Source organism: Halichoerus grypus, chromosome 7 (genome assembly GCF_964656455.1).
Source record: "Halichoerus grypus chromosome 7, mHalGry1.hap1.1, whole genome shotgun sequence".
NCBI classification, from domain to species: domain Eukaryota; kingdom Metazoa; phylum Chordata; class Mammalia; order Carnivora; family Phocidae; genus Halichoerus; species Halichoerus grypus.
The window spans coordinates 35,342,496-35,359,890 of NC_135718.1; the positions used below are offsets into that span (position 1 = coordinate 35,342,496).

General features: G+C 46.0%; 1 protein-coding gene and 1 long non-coding RNA gene across 3 annotated transcripts in view; one reads left to right on the top strand and one right to left on the bottom strand.

Moving 5' to 3' along the window:
* The window catches only part of LOC118552412 (uncharacterized), a 139,318-nt gene that overhangs the window by 22,377 nt on the left and 99,546 nt on the right, over nucleotides 1-17,395 (bottom strand). The window lies entirely within an intron of this gene.
* Nucleotides 6,671-17,395, top strand: part of LOC118551397 (uncharacterized) — a 48,485-nt gene continuing 37,760 nt past the window's right edge. Inside the window, exon 1 of the long non-coding RNA XR_013449687.1 lies at nucleotides 6,671-6,784. This is a non-coding gene — a long non-coding RNA (uncharacterized LOC118551397). The remainder of the gene's footprint in view (nucleotides 6,785-17,395) is intronic.

Genomic DNA, 17,395 nt, shown 5'->3' on the forward strand with positions numbered 1-17,395 from the left:
GTGTGCGTGTGTGTGTGTGTGTGTGTGTCTGATATAAATATCCTACAACCTTCTGCCTCCCCAGGCCCTTGACAATGTCTGTGAGGCTGACAGGAATAGAGGTTGGGGATGCTGGTTGAAGAAATGAAGGAAGTAGAGGAAGGGGTCCACCACATTACCTGTGAAGGAGCTTGAGCCCATGGGGCTGGGGAGAATGAGAAGCTGTTTAAGAGGCAGATGGGAGGGCAGGAGTTTTAGGGAGGGAAAGAGATGAGGGACTGGGGCAGCTGTCACCTGATGTGGGATCTTGGGGACTCACTTGGGTCAAGGGTTCTAAGGATAATTACCGTGGCACTTTCTAGACTGTCCTAGGCACCGTTCTTTCCTCCTCTTTCTCCTCCCCCTTCTTCTTTTTCTTCTTCTTCTTCTTCCTCTTCTTCTTCTTTTTATTTGTGTGTGTGTGAGAGAGAGAGAGAACATGCAAGTGTGAGCTGGGGGAGGGGCAGAGTGGGAGGGAGAGGGATAAGCAGACTCCACACTGGGCACAGAGCCCGATACAGGGCTCCATCTCACACCCCTGAGATCATGACCTGAGCCAAAACCAAGAGTTGGACGCTTCACTGACTGAGCCACCCAGGCGCCCCATCGGGCACTGTTCTTCACATCTATTAACACATTTAATCCTGAGACTCTAGGCCTCAGCCATAGGAGAAAATGAGCCCCCAGAAGTTCAAGACCACTGGAACTAGATGTTAGGAGAAGCAAGGGCGGTGTTCGGGACCTTAGGAAGGAGAATGGAGACAGACCTAGGCCCTGCATCTAAATTCCAGAAGCTCTGTCTAGCCCACCTACAATCAAGATAGATTTCTAAGAAGCAAGGCAACTGGCCTCAAAAAGATCTGTCCTACCTCGGCAGTTCTACTTCTTGTAGTTTCTGGTCCTGTGAGCTAAATACTACTATTACCTTCATTTCACAGATGAACAGACTGAGGCATAGACATGACCTAAAAAAACTGGTCCAAGGACACACAACTAAGAGATGAGGGAGCCAGGATTTGGATGTAGGCAGTCTGGCTTTCAAGTCCATGGCTGAGTGAGATGTGCCCTGCCCTTTGTTGGCCCTGTTTGTCATCTCTAAAGAGACCTCCATACAGATATAATTGCTTTCCAAGGTATTTTGGAGTTGAGTTCTGTTTCTTCTGAATGTGACACTAAGGCTGGGCAGGATGGAAAGAAGGTCCAGCTTTATCTGAGGCCCATACATGGTCTCCCGACAGCTCGCAGAGGTATCTGTGCTTCGCCCTATCTTACAGATTCTGAGAGAGTGAATTACATAGCCCAAATCAAGTCACAAGGGTTTAAAGAAGGGTCTGTTGACTTCTCCTGTTCTTTCAATTACGCTGATGGGCTTTGCCTCCCAGCTACACCTATAGACCTCCCTTAGCCTTAGAAAAAGTCACTGGATTTTTTTTTTTTTTTTTTTACCTAAATATTGAATGAGTGAGAAGACACTGAGGGGATTTGACAGGAAGGAAAGAGGCCACAGTCCTGCCCTGGAGCCGGCAGTCTCGTGCAGGGCTACTCCACGTTAATTATGAAGGATGAGTCCCAAGGCAGCAAAGAAAAAGTGAAGATGATTTGCAGAAAATGAGATTTGTGAGGAGAGGCCTATGGAATTGGGTTCATAGATTTTAAGCATGTTTCTCAACTCTTCCTTCCTACCCGAAAATGGCTTGGAAAGCTTTAAAAATACAGATATCCATATATTATTCATTCCGATCAAATAAGACACAGTGGTGCCTCAGTAAACTTGCTTTTGATATCAGAACTCCTCTCATTGAGTAATACCTACTGCAGACGCAGCTTCCAGCAGCAGGCCCGAAATGAGCAATTCTCTCATTGTAGGGACAAGGATGAGAGAAGAGACAGGTGTACACGTGACCGCGGGCGGGTGACACTCCCAGGCCGCCCGTTGGCGAAGCAGGTGCAGCTTGACTGTAGGCTGAAGACCTGCGTTGAAATTCTGGTTCTGGCCCTTATCGTTGCGTGATTTTAACCATGTCCGTTGATTTTCTCCCAAGCTTTAATTTTATCAACTGGAAATTGGGGGGTGTTTTGCTACTTTACTGCTACCCATCGTGTGGAATTGGTTTTGAAGATTTAAAATTAACGATTGCCAAATTACCCTGGCATCCAGCAGGCGCTCAGTGGCTTTCAAGAAATCTGACTCAAGGATACACTAAGAAGAAGATTTGGAATGAAAATGGCTGCTGGACATAGGAATGTGCCATCAGGAGAAATAATAAATTTCACTCAGGAGATTTGAAATAATTTGTGATTTCCCTGGCACTCAGTACTGTCCTTTACTTTAAAGTTTCCTTATGATTAAAGAAATAGGCCATGGCATTATTTTCTGACTGAGGAAAAAAAATCAATTATAAGACATACCTTTCATTTTTTAAAGGATTTTTCATCAACAGTACACTTTTATCAATGAGTAATTATATTTCTTAATTGCACAAATGTCCATCAAACATGATTCCTTTCAAATGCTACAAAGCATTGGGCATTTCCTGAAAAGTCTGTTATCTGTTAAATGGCTGCCATGGAAATTCTTTTAAAGGCTGAGTTAAAACCAGACCTGCATTAAAGTGCTTTAGAAGTATCAACAGAAGAGCTAATTAATTCTCTTCAAAGATGTTCAAATAGTTTAGAGTTATGACTGTAACATTGAAGGAAATGAATGACTGTCATCTAGCAAGTAATTACTCCCCCTGCAAGGAGAGGGTAATGTTATAGAGTGCAAATCCTCTAACCTTTATGACAGAAATACCAAAACCTGCAAGTGGGCACATACATTCTTGGGTTTCTTTCATTGAAGAAAAAGGATTCCTAATATGGAGTAACTGTTAGTCCTGCTCTTTCACAATGTGGTCAGACAATGTCCACCGGCGACTACTGGGAAATTCACCTGCTTTATCATGAATTTTTGCAAGAAATAGAAGGGATCCTTTTCCAAAGGTGAAGTTGAAGTGACTAGACCCCGAGTGTGCTTGCCCAGGATTCCCTAGAGCCCATCTTGGGGTTGGTATAGTTGCTAGTCAACTTTAGTCAGTAGAGCCCCAACTGATGACAACATCTGCCTACTTTTCTCTATACCAACAGGGCAAAGCTGGTTCTGCCCCTTAATAAGCCTGCTCAGCTGCCTCAGTTTCCCTGCTATGCTTCGGAGAAGGTTTATCAGCAAAGACGGCAGTTGACCCTCCATGAGCGCCTCCTTCACAGACATTCACACCCGATGCTGGGGATGGGCCCCATGGTAATGGTGGGTGCTTTCTTTTCAGTCTACATCATGGGATCAGTGTTGCTACACTGTCTCCTACCGGGACCAAGTCAGGTCAGGGTTCACTGATGGATTGGTAGTTTGGAAAGAGCTTGATTTTGATGTCAGAGACCAGAGTGGACCTGCCCGTTCCCAGCTGTGTGACCTTGGGAGAGTAAGTGACCCTCTCTACACCCAGATGTCCTTAGCTATACGACAGTGATGAAATCAGTTTAATGTAAGGATTAAATGAGACAACGCACTGACAGCACCCAGCACCTAACAGGCCACCCTTAGCACAGAAACGTGATTTAAAAAAATTAGTTCTTGTTCCTGATGGTTACTTGTGTGGAAAATGATGCATTAGATTACAAAGAGGGTTAGAGAGAATAATAGGAAAACCTGTATTTCTGGAAAATGATTGAATTATACCAAAGGCATAATAAACAGTTCCTTAGAAAAGCTGGTTATAAAACTATGTACTTCTTTTTTTTTTTTAAGATTTTATTTATTTATTTGAGAGAGAGAGACAGAGAGAGGGAGAGCACAGAAGGAGAGTGAGAGGGAGAAGCAGACTCCCTGCTGAGCAGAGAGCCGGGCGTGGGACTCGGTCCCAGGACCCTGAGATCATGACCTGAGCCGAAGGCAGACGCTTAACCGACTGAGCCACCCAGGCGCCCCCAAACTATGTATTTCTTATGCTTGTTATAAAAACACATATGTAACATACATAATCATATTAATGGGAAAAGCCTTGGAGAATATGTAATCAGAGATTATCAACGGTTCCCTGTTATGTGTGGTGAGATTTTATCTTTTTGCATAAATAGATTTTCTAATTCTTCTTCAATGAATATGCATTACTTACGAAATTAAAATCCATTTCTAAAACCATTTGGTAGTACTTAAATGGCATCGTTCATTTAAATTATACCTTTATCCCAGTTCCTTCTTTCACATTAGAACATCGGCACTCCTAGAGCCCAAGAAGCCATCCTCCTTGCACAGAGTGGCAGGTGCCCAGGCCTGTGTCCCAAGGTCATGGGTCTGGGACAAGGGAGAGAGAATCTAGTGAAGAACCAAGGAAGAGTGCTAACTCAAGAAATGGTTTTCCAGGCAGGAATCTAGGTGGAAGAAATATTTATAAAGTGGGCAAGGGTGCCCAGTCAGGTCTGTTACTCCTAGGTTTCTCCCTGCATCTCTACCTGCCTACTCTGTCTCAATAGGATGCATTTGCATGCCGCTCCACACCTCCAGACCTCCACATGTCCAGACACACACACACACACACACGTGCATTTCCATGTTGTTCAAATCCTAGTCATAGAAGATGGGCAAGCCCCCCAAGATCTGAGGTCCTCCTGGCCAGGTTGGATTAGGTGGAGAATCTTCCTGGGGAACTCTAGTGGCTGAATGGAAAAAGGGAGAATTCTAGACTGGTTGAGAAGGAAAATAGAGGTCTGAGCCAGAGAAGAGGTGCCCCGGTATTCTGCCAAATGGGTGAGCGGAGGCTGAAAGAAAAACCAGGTCAGAGGCAGGCGAGATTGGGAGCCGGACCAGAAAGAAGCTAAGTGGGTATAGCAGGTCCATGCAGCACAAGGAACTGAGGTCTGTGAACCTGAATTCATCTGTCCTTCACCACTTCCTCCGAGTGATTTTGGGAAAGTCATCTCCCCTCCCTAAGCCTCAGTTCCTCTCCCCCAAATGAGCATGGTTACAAGACCTCTCAGGGCTGTTGGGGGTATTCAATCAGGTAAGACAAGCAAGTTAACGGTGCGGCTCGAGGCTGGCCTCAGAGCTTAAAGGCCGCAAGGGCCCTTCAAGGGGGGGATGGGCATGCTGCCCCCCCATGATCCAGGCAAAGTGGTGGCCTCTCTGTAGAGAATTTCATAATAATAATATTTCATAATAATCCAATGGAATAGAAAACATCATTGCCAAACCAAATTAGCAAATACCAAATTGTGCTGGCAATTCTAAACAGTATCAGGGATAAACTATTCCTCCCAGCTAGGGAGATCTGCTCCCCCTCCACACCCTGTCCTGCCCCCGACTCTAGCCTGTCGTACACTCTGTCCCGGAGAATTAGCAAAGGAACCCGCCACACACCCCTCACTCTCCCCACTGGCTGGCTCCTGGGAGAGGAGCTAGGAACCTCCACCTCGCCCCCCAGGAGGTCATCAGTGCTGAACTCCTCCCAGATGGATCAGCGTTCTCCCCAGTGACCAGCAACAGAAAAGAGCAGTCACGTGCAGACTCCAGTTCCGATCTTGGAACCTCTAACACTGAGACTTGGTCTCCAGTGGGTGTGTGGTTGTGTTAGGGTATGGGAGGGACAGGGTAACTGAAACAAAGCAATCTTTTTTTTTAGCCAGAGCCTTTCTGCCACGTTCTCCCTGTAGTTTCCCCAGTATTTCTGCCTGTGGCTTCTTCCCAGAAGTTTGGGGTTCCCCAGTTCCCAGGAATTGTCTTCCTTCTAGTATCCGCCAGAAGGTCGTGCTCTGCGGAGAAGCTGGGCCACTGAGGGGAGCAAGGCTGAGCCTGAGGAGGCTCAGCTCGGGAGCATGAGACAGGAGTTTGCAGGCAGAACAGAGGGGCTGGACCAGAGAGTGAGGGGCGGAGCCCTGAAAACGCATCTGACTTACAAAACAAACGAACAAACAAAACAGAAACAGACTGATAAATACAGAGAACAAACTGGTAGTTGTGCGGGGGTGGGGCGGGTGGGGGAAATAGGTGAAGGGGATTAAGAGATGCAACCTTGCAGTTGTGAAATAAATATGGCACAGGGAGGAAAGGTACAGCATAGGGCACATAGTCAATAGTATTGTAACGACTTTGTATGGTGATAGATGATAATTCACTCACCGTGGTGAGCTTTGAGTAATGTATAGAATCGTGGAATCACTGTGTTGTACACCTGAAACTAACATTGTACACCAAATATACTTCAATTAAAAAAACCCATTTAAGTCAGGACATATAAATTAAAGGAATGAGACTGGTTAGTGTCAGAGGAAAAATACTGGATAGTCTTTCCTACTTGTCTAGAAGTTCTGGCCCTCTCAAGGTAGCATTCATTTTCCTGCTTTTGGTGGGCCAATGGCTACGGGTAAATATTTCTTCTACTTGTGTTAGAAAAACAAAACACTTGGTTTCTGGTTGAGGAGAAAATCAGGAGGATGCGGGACCAGGTAGGTGGAAGCAGGCTTGTCCCTTGTGGAGGTGGTGACCGCTGGCCACTCCTCCGGATTCTGGCTGCTCCAGGACTGAAGGTGAATTGAAGCCTGGATCCTGCTTTGACCAGAGAGCCCAGAAATCTGGGCTGTTACGTGAACTCTTCTAATATTCGAATGTTCGTTCGGTTACAAAGCAGTAGCAACAGCACTGGAGGACCAGAGAAAATACACCAGATGTGGCCCTAGGGCCACTCGGTTTTGATGTCTGAATCAAACGAAGCTTCCTCTTTGTTCCCCAAGGGAGGTAAGATAAGAATTTCCTGTGTGGGCTGCGCCTTCCTGGAGTGGGTGCTGATGTCTTTCCCTCAAGGGGGCTGGTCCTATCTCACAGCTGTTCTCCTGAGATAACTGTCCGGGGCGCTCAGTCCCAGGGCTGGCAGTTCCTGGGGAGGGTTCCAAGACTGCAGATGGTTGTGCCATTTTCTGCGTCACTTTGACTTCTGTCTGGGTGGAAAATCCTTCTTGTCCTGAAGGCCATGGCCAAAGACATCTCTAGAATGTTTATTGACAAGGGATTAGGGGGTTGCCCATGGGGTTGGATGGAAGGTGGGACTTGAAACTCCCTTTGCATAGCACTTTATATCAAGACTGAGACAAGGCTGCAAAAAGAAAAAGAATAGAAAAGGCTGCTCTTATCAGACTTTTAAGAGAGGGCTGCCTGAGGCCATCAGAATGTCCCCATGTCCCCAGTGGAAACATTCCTAGGATTGGATTGGTACCACTGTTCACACAAAGGCATCAATACCTGAGAAGGTTTTATTGTGGTGTCTTTCTCAGGAATAGTTGTCTTCTGGCCATTCTTTTAAGCCAAAGGAATTAATCTTTATTAGTGAAGTGCTGATCATGGCACCCTCTTTTAAAATCCTTCTAGAATGAAATACAAAGACCTAAAAGCACTCTCAACCAGTTTGGTCTGGCCTCTGCTTGCCTCACTGCCATTACCTCACACAACTAGTCTTTTCCCTCAAACTGAATATTTGTTTAGTTCCTTGGGTATGTGACACTCTCTCTAGCATGTCTTTATTTGGCTGCTTTCTACCCATCCTGCAGGCCACTTGAGATGTCACTTCCTCCCTAAAGACCTGGCTGTTCACATCCCCTCCCACTTCCCCAAGACTGGGCTAAGTACCCTTCCTGTGTACTCTTCCTAATCATACGGTTTAGTCGTATCCTATCATGCTGTTGCAGGTTGAGTTCTCCAGGAAGCAGATGCAGCATGGTAGTTAGATGTGGAAAAGGCTGGGGAGTGACACCCATGAACAGAAAAGGGGAGTGTATGAGTTTCCTGTGGCTGCCATAGCAAATCGCCACAATCTTGGTGGCTTACAACAACAGAAATTTATTCTCACAGTTTTAGAGACCAGGAATTCAAAATCAAGGTGTCAGCAGGGTGGTATTTCCTCTGAAGGCTCCAGGGGAGAATCTGTTTCTTTCTTCTTCCAGCTTCTAGGAGCCCTAGACATCCTTGGCTTGCAGCTGCCTTAGTCCAATCTCCACCTTCATGTTCACATGGCCTTCTTTGTCTCTCTCTTCTGTGTGTCACTCTTAAAAGGATACCTGTGATTATATCTAGGGCCTGTTGGGGAAGGTGAATTTTCCTATACCCTTCAAGTTTCTCTTGGCTGCTCTAAGAAATTGGTGTGAGACAGATGAATAGAAGAAAGTCAAATCTAATTATGTACATATGGGAGTTCCACGAGAATCTGAGCCCCACAGGCAGTCAGGTAATAGAGGCATATATGCCATCCAGAGCCAAGGAGAAGGGGGTAGGGGTCTAGGACTTCAAAGGGAAGGAAGACATTCAAAGGAAGATTAAAAAGAGGAAATGTTTGGTAAACAAATGTTTGCTGGGCCATACAGAAACAATAGGACACAGAGAGGAATTTTAACAAACATACTTTGCTAAGTTCCTCCCTGTCTACCACACCTAGTTCATATTATACTGCAGTTGTCCACGGTGACAGCTCCCTTCCTGGAGCAGGTCCTCTATCTACATTCTTTCAGGCAGTTAGGGGGGAAGGTCAAAAGTTATTTTTGAGCCTACTCTTTCTTAAAAATAACCAGCCTAAAATAATCCACATGCCAAAGAGATACATTTCGGGGTGGTAAATTTTGCTCCCCTACAGGTCCATCTGGATCATCCAGAATGGTTTCCTCTTTGTCTTAAAATTCCTTAATTTATTCACATTAGCAAAGACTCTTTTTTCCAAATAAGGTAATTTTCACAGATTCCAGGAATCAGGATACAGACAAATATTTTTTTTTTGGGGGGGGGTACACGTATGGACTGCAGGGAGGAGGCAGGGTTTTCAGATCATGATGCAGACCTCACAAAATCCCTGCCAGCCATCAGGGATTTCTGGAGTGAAGACTACCCATCAGAGGAGTTCTATGTTGGATGGAAATGGCTAGGCCATTTGCTCAGTTCTTGGCCAGGGGCCGCCTTGAGAAAAGAATGGCCTTGACTGGAAAGCTGAGGTAGAATCTAAAGAAACTACCAGCCGAGAGTAGCCAGCTAACCACAGTCCTCACAGTCACACAATGAGTCCTCTCTTGAAGGGGGGTCTGAATGGCACATCGGCATATCTGCCACAACCCACCTCTTATGCTGTACAAGGGGCAGCTTTCCAAGGTTCTGGTGGGCCTTTCTTCCTGAGAGGAAACTTAAAAGAGGGAAGTTAGTAGGACAAACTATAGCTCCTCATTGCCGCAGTTGGTCCTCGGGTACTCATTGTCCCTTTTTTCAAGATCCATCCTGAATTCTCCTTGCACTCAGTGGCCATCTTTCCTGGTCTAGGTAACTACCCTTTAACAAGCCAGGGTTGCAGCTCTTGCCCGTTCATGGTCACAGTTGGTCTAGGGAGTCTTGAGAGGTCCCCAGGTCCATCAGCTGGGTTTCTCCTGCCCCCATTGGGTAAATCAGCACTTCCTCCTTCTGGATGGGCAGAGTCCACACCCTTGACAAGATTATGGTTCCTCTTCTTACCTGCTGATCTCTGAACACAAGAAGCTTGCAGTGTCCATGTAGCAACCAGAGCTTATAGTTCAACAAGCCCCTTGTGGTGTCCCTGGAGAGAGTGCATCCCCCTTGGATACCAGCATTCCTAATCCTACAGAGCCTAGAGATGCAGGGGTGTGGAACATAAAGTCCCCCAGTGGGTCACTGGGAGTGGTGGTAAGTGAGGCCATTCTCGTGGCTACTCCTTGGCTCCCCAAGTCATGTATTCTTCCTAACTGGAACCCAGTGTCATATAAAGGTTTCTGCTTTAATGTCTATACTGTATTCTGGAGGATGACACCCCATTCTCCTGGGCTCTTGTTGCCTCTGAGCTGGTGCTTCAGTTGTACCATCAGCAGGCAATTCCAATGCCTTATCAGAATGGCAGCTTCTGGGTGGTGGGGTATGTGATGCAATCAGTGAATCCTATGGTCATGGGCCCATTCCCACACCTTCTGTGGTGTAAAGTGAGTTCATTCCCTGGTTAGATGCTATGTTGTATGGGATTCCATGCAGTGGGTCAGGCATTCCGTAAGCCCCTGGATAGTGGTACTGGCTGAGGCTCTGTGAGTAGGAAAGGCAAATCCACATTTAGAATACCTAACTCTTCCTGTGCAAATAAACCACTTGCACTTTCAGGAAAGAAGGGGCCGATATAGTCAACTTGCCAAAAAGTAGCTTGGTGGTCCCCGCTAGGAATAGTATCATACTAGGAGCTCAGCTTTTGTTTCTGGTTGTTGGAAAATTGGACATTTATAGGCAGTAGTAGCTAGATGAGCATTGGTAAGTGGGGGTCTATGCTGTTGGGCCCATGTACAGCTTGAGAGGCAGACTTCTAAGAAGGCTATCAATGATCCCTGCCTTCTGGTATTCATACTCTTGTATAATTCCCCGTCCTAGTGTGTGAACTGGACCTACTGACTCAGTTCTAACAAATAGAATACAGCAAAAATGATAGGATGTCACCTCAGAGATCAGGTTATAAATGATTGTCATTTTATCTTGATGGCATTCTCTCTCTCTCTCTGGCTTCTACCTTGTTCACGCTGATGAATCCAGCTTTGTACAGAGAGTTGATTTACTTATCATAACCAGAAATTTCTGAGACTTCCACTTGACCTTCTCCATTATGATAGTGCTTACCCAGAGACCAAGGACCCAATGTAGGGATTATATCAACTGTCAAGTATAATAATCCCAATGATACATTTGGGAACAGGAGAAGTGACCACTCTGTGGATCCATGGACCAGTGGACTCACTCTAAGTCATATTTTGGCCAGGAGTCCATTTATTGCCTTCTACTCATGTTCTCCCACTGCAAACAGGGAGGGACCCCTGATGGTGTTTCAGTCTTTTGGCATCAATGACAATTCAGATCCTGTGTCCAACGGTTTTTGGAAGGTCTGACTATTTCTTTCTCCAATGCATAGTCAATCAAGTAAATGGCAATAAGACTCCTTGGGGAAAGACTCTTGGTATCATTACAGTGTATACTTGCCCTAGTATTATAGAGTCCTTTTTCTCAGAGATTTAGCTACTTGTCAGCCAACAGGTTTTGAATCTGAAAACCGGCTCAGGTGTGGCATCTTGGCAAGGTTATCCTGACTTTGTATTGGTGAAATGGCCCTCAGCCTTCTGTTCATTCATTCTCCCTCCCTTTGATTATATATATTTAACGGGCGCTGTAGTTGGCTGCTTATCTATTTTGTTCCTAGGAATGCTGAGTTCTATTCACCATCTCTAGGATGCTCTTTCTATAGGTTAGGCCCTCCAGGCTGCCACTCTGTTCTTGTCAGTTGTCATGATAATTACAACCACCTGGCTTCTGGTGGTTAAGTACCACCACCTGGCCTTAATTGCTTTGGAGGAGCCCCACATCCCCACTGCTATCAGTGAGCCAAGCTCTGCGACAGACTCTCCTATTGTCAGCCCCAGAGGAGAGCCACCACCGAACCACTTAGTGATGCTGGTCATGATGCTGGTCATGTCCCTCTCGCCAGCACATTTTCAGTGGCCTTGGTAAATCGTGTGTCTTCTGATTGGCCTTCTGGCCTCACATAATACACTCATTCTTATAATAAGCCAGCTTCCCTGAGCCTTTTAATTTCTTCCCCTATGTCTGCCTTGGCATTCAGGCATTCCAGACTTTCAGCATGGGTCATGACTTTCTTCAGGCTTCTAGAAGCCACCCTAAGAGCAAGTTTGTATTGCTTCTTGGAGTGTTTCTTGTATCTCAAGAGAATGACCGAAGTCCAAATACTCTCCCTTATTCACACTTATGTTCCAGCCCCCTTAATCAAGCACCTAATCTCATGTTCCAGTGTCTTCAGGGTTATGATCGCTTTCTTCCCTTATCAGGTCTATCCTATCCTTCACTGGGTTAAACTATGACATAACCCTGATGGTAGGCCTGATGTCCAGGAGAGGAAGAGGAAAGCCACCTGCTGCCTTCTGGGGGAAAGCCTTCTGTATCATTTTCCTGCACAAGCAATGTGCTAGCTCTTGGCTGATCGAGGCAAGTCACCCCTACAGGCTCAGAAGTTTCAGAGGAGTCTAGGGAATATCCCATGTGTCATGTCATGATCTCAGGTTTTGCCAACTGGGGCCTGACTTTGGCATAACAGCCCTGCTTTGACTGAGCATTGAATGGTCTTTGAAGTTCAGTAGCTATGAAATCCTGGGCTTCACTTTCAGCTTTTTTGCTCACCCACAGTAAGAAGGCTCCTTTGCAGGGGCTCCATTCTTAGTTTTAGTCGTTAACTGTTCTCAGCTTTTCACTATCCTCCTATTGGGTATCAACGCAACCTAGTGATAGTCATCCAATTCCATTATCTTTATACTTATAAGCCTCAAAATACATTTCAAATGCTTGAATCAGTGCACTCTCCTCTGCCTACAGGCCCTCCTAGCTCACTGAGGGTGAAACTTTTAACAACTAGACTGCCATCTCATGCCAAAGGCTACCTTCAAACCACCTACCACTGGGGATAGGAGGGTCCTCATAACCAGCGGGGTGTGAGCGACACAGTCCTCAAACCTCTATCTCACCCCTGGCTTTCTCAGATTGGTACCAACTGTTGCAAGTTAAGTTCTCCGGGAAGTAGATGCTGCAATGGGGTTAGAAGTGCAAAATATTTATTGGGGAGTAATACCTGTGAAAAGAAAAGGGGCCAAGTCAGGATTATGTAGAGAAAGCCATCGGACCAGGATCAAGACATGACAAAACCCCACGAAGCCAGCAAGAGTTCTGGGGCAGATATTACCTATTAATACAGTCCGAGGGGGAAGGGTAATGGGACGACCTTTGTGCCACTGTCTTGCTCAGTCATTGGCTGAGGAGTAAGATAACCAGGTGTTCAGTTAAATTTACATTTCAGATAAGGGAGGACATTTTTTAGCATATCCCATGCAATATTTGGGGAATACACATCTAAAAAAAATAGCCACTGTTTATCAGAAATACGAATTTAACTGGGTGACCTGTGCTTTTATTTGCTAACTCTGGCAACCCTAGCTGGGAGTCACCCCGGGACGTGCACACTCGAAGCTACCACTGCTTCACTAAGCCATGGTCTGGGAGCCCCCCTGAGAACAGTGTCATCTGAGCTTGGAAGCTGAGGGGGACCTGGAGGTGCTAAGTGCAGGAGGCTGTCAGCTAACCACACTCCCAGTAGCTGGGCAGCAAGTCCTTTCTTGAAGGGAGAACAGAGCAGAAGATCTCTGCATCTGACATTTTTATTTTCAGTTTAACTATTGTCTCCCGTGCTAGAAGTAAGCTCAGTGAAGGTGAGAAAATTGTGTCTCTTTTTATTGTTGTACCTCCATGCCTAACACAGTGCTTGGCGCCTGGTAGATGCTCAATTATTGCTTGCTAAATTGAATTGTACTTAAGACTTCAGGGATCTGGGAGTATTTAAGGAGCACAGAAAGAAACCCTCTTGCTCTGTTCCAGAATCACACTCTGAGTTCAGCCAACCCTTTGATGACCTCCCACGCTGTGTGTGTAGTCAGCAGAGGTAACAAGTGGAAGATCGGCTCTAAGCTGTGGTGTCTGAGTTCACAGCCACTGAATTCTATAGCAGAGCTAATTATTTATGGAATTAATTAAATGCTTTCTAAGTAAGTAAAGAAAGTTCTAATTGAGGAATTTCAAGAGAGACCTCATACACGAAGGTAGGTATTTGGTGCTAATGGGTCATGCTGTGTCTCTCCATGTATATGTCCCACGCAGCGCCCCAACCCAACAGACCCTGAAGAGAACTTAGCATCGTTCTGGGGCTGACTGTCACCATATCTCTCTTGTCAAATAAACCAGGAATCCTTGCACCACCCAACTCCGGCAGGCAGTTTCCAACCACTGAGTAAGTTCTGCAGATCCCACCTCCTTTCCTCTCTCACGGCCATCTCTTCCTCTCTATCCTCGCCACTACCTCGAGTTTAGATCTTCATCTCTTACCAGGATAAAGCATGCCAGTTGGCCTCCTTGCCTTTGGTGTAACCCTCTCTCCAATCCATCTTCTACACAATGGTCAGGCATTTAGCTCTAAGATTTCAAATAAATCACATCAAATCAAATCAATCAAATCACGTTATTCTCTTTCCAGAAATCTCTCCGTGGCCCCCCTCCTTTTAGGATCATGTCCAAACTTTAGCTATTACTCTGCGTGCCAGCAAGGTCTCTTACTCCATTTTAAAGTGTGCAGTGGAATGATGTCACACTCTTACTTTACATACTTTATTGACTCTCCTCGGATGATAGGATAAAGTCCAGCCCTCTGTGTGTGGACTGCAAGGCCCTGTGTGGTCTGGACCCATCTTCATTCATGCCATACCCTCCCTCACACTCTCCACTGTGGCTTGCAGTCCCGTGAACACATCATGCTCTATCATATCTGCCAGCCGCGGGTCAAACTGGTCCCTCTGCCTGAAATTACTCTTCCTCTACCCTTCTCGCTACCTAGATCAGCACTGCTCAAACTTTCTTGTGACATCAATCACTTGGGATCGTGTTAAAATTTGGACGCTGATTCATTAGGTCTGGAATGTGGCCCCAGATTCTCTATTTCTAGATGCTGATGCTGCTAGTCCACGGACCACGCTTTGAAGAGCAAAAGTCTAGACCACCTGTTTTTCAAACCCCAGAGAAAGGTCATCATCTCTCTGAAGTCTTTCCTAAACATTCTAGGAAGAACTGACTGCCTTTTTCCTTCCGGCACCTACAGTTCCCTGCGACCTTTGTCAAAGCACTGGTGACATTGAATGCATTTTCATGCAATGTGCATCTTCTTCTCCTAGATCGAAAGCTCTGTAAAGGTGGGAACCATGTCTTCATCCTTGGATTGCCAGCCCTCAGCACAGTGCCTGGCATGTAGTTGGCATTCCATGAGTCGTCAGATGAATGGGTGCAGAGTCATCCTTAGAGAAATGAAAAGTGTATTTACACTCAGGATTCCCTTTCTCCTCAACTCTCTGATGTAAGACTTGAGTATACGGAAATAGAATCCATTGGCCGCAAATGCTCAACCCAAATTTGTTTTCTCAAACTGGCTCAGGTAGCTGGGAGGGAGGGACACTTCGAAGCTCACAGAATTGAAAAAGAGATAAACAACCAGCCTTCAGGAGGGCATGGTCAGAGACATCAGAGATCTCACACATAGGGACCTGGGGGCCTTTTTCTTAGGAGGGGCCATCGGTGGACTTCACCTGACTTGCCTTCTGCGCGTCTTTCATTTCTGCTGGTCTCTGCTTCTTTTTGTGTTGGCCTTTTAGTTTCCTACTGCAGACAGGCCTCTTCCAAGCTGCCAGGCTCTGGGCTCTCAGAAGACTCAATTTAGCATCACTGCAAAGAAAGCTCTCGCACCCACCCCGTGGCCGTGGCAGAGTGTGCGTGTGGGGAGGTAGAGTTGAGCGGTGAGACGTAGTGTGTGAATCTGTGTGTCCGTGTGTGTGCATGCATGGCGGGGGGAAGGGGGCAGCAAGGCCTGTTGACAGAAGAAATGAAATGAAAATTTTGCTACTCTACGAGGAATAGCTACTTCAGTCACCCAATCACCTACAGTTCAGAAAAACTGTTGTCGATGTAGGGTGGGGAATTGGGAGGGAGACAGGTGGGAGGACAGATGCAGGGAGGCAAGCCTCCTTTTCTCCCTTCTACCTCCCACTAGTGGTGAGTCCTGGTGCCATGTGTTTGGAGTGTGGAACCAAATTTCCATGATTCTGTATCCTCTGTGGGACGGCGAGCCATCACGGCCTGGGGTGTGTTCGCAGATGGTACTATGGAAGCATTTAGTAAGTAACAAGGCCTGACTTGTGAATTTCTTACTACCTTTGGTTTCCTCATCTGTAAAGTATGACTAATAATAATACCCACCTCCCAGAGGTGTTGTGAGGCTTAACATTTCTTAAACTAAATGCAAGCATGCAAAGCAAGGACCATGTTCTGCTTCGAGGTTCAGAGAGGTGAGTAACTCGCCTTAGGTCACACAGCTTGCCAGTCATAGAGTAGGCTTTTAAACAAAGTCTGTCTGATTCTGCACTTTTCTCCCCAGAGCCATAAAGACAAGTCCCTGGGGTTCCAGGTGGAGAGCAGAACCGTGTCCCCGCCTGCTGCAGCCTGTTATATCATACAAGAGCACAGTGTGACCACAGCGCGCCCAGGAGACATGGGGAGAGAGGAGGGGGCTCAGTGAAGGGCGTTTGCCAAGAGCCAGATGCAGTGATTCTATCAGTACAATGAAATCTTGGCCCCTAAAAGAAACTACAAATGAGGGGGTACTCCTGGGAGTATAATTTTTTTTTAATTTATTCATTGACAGAGATAGATACAGCGAGAGCAGGAACACAAGCAGGGGGAGTGGGAGAGGGAGAAGCAGGCTTCCTGCGAAGCAGGGAGCCCGATGCGGAGCTTGATCCCAGGATCCTGGGACCGTGACCTGAGCCGAAGGCAGACGCTTAATGACTGAGCCACCCAGGCGCCCCGGGAGTATAATTTTTTTAATACTAGAAATAGTTTACCACAAAGAAATGCTTGTCTATAAAAAGGAAACAATGTAACAACATCCCACATTTAAATACAGGATGACTTGCCCTGCTGTTGTCAGTTTTTAAAACTCTGAGCCAAATCCCTCCCCAGGTCACTATCTGATCCCACTCACCTGGCTGGCTCAGGAAATGCAAACTAATACTAGCCAGAGCAGAAACATAGCTAGCAGGATTAACTGGTTGCTAAAAAGAAATGCGATGCACTCTTAAACAAATGAGGAAAACCTGGGTGATTGATTATCCATCCATTTATATGAGCTCCATCAGGGCCTTCACGTTCAGGTTCACGTGATCTACGGGCAAGTAACACGCCCTTCTTCCTTCCCTCGCTTCCCTCTGGTGGAGGACAGTGGCAGGGCCAGTCTGCTCCAGCTAATAACTCCATCCTCAGCTTATTCTTGTAACTGACTTTGAGACAAAACCAAATCAAACCAAACCAAACACACCCAGACACAAGATGAAGAAGAAGAAGAAGAAAGAAGAAGAAGAAGAAGAAGAAGAAGAAGAAGAAGAAGAAGAAGAAGAAGAAGAAGAAGAAGAAGAAGAAGAAGAAGAAGAAGAAGAAGAAGAAGAAGAAGAAGAAGAAACCAACCCAGAAATTTTTTCTTTCTTGAACTGTGAACCAGGTTCTAGGATTATTTTTACACATCTTACCTATTTTAGAACGATTTTGTCTTTGTCATTGTCTTAATCTTGGTAGCTGTATAGAAAAAAAATAGTGAGTGAACACATACACATCTCTCTTACGCTTCTTTAGCCATCCTGAAACTGTTTCTGGAAACATCTAGTTGAGGGGTTGTCAGGGTGACTGCTG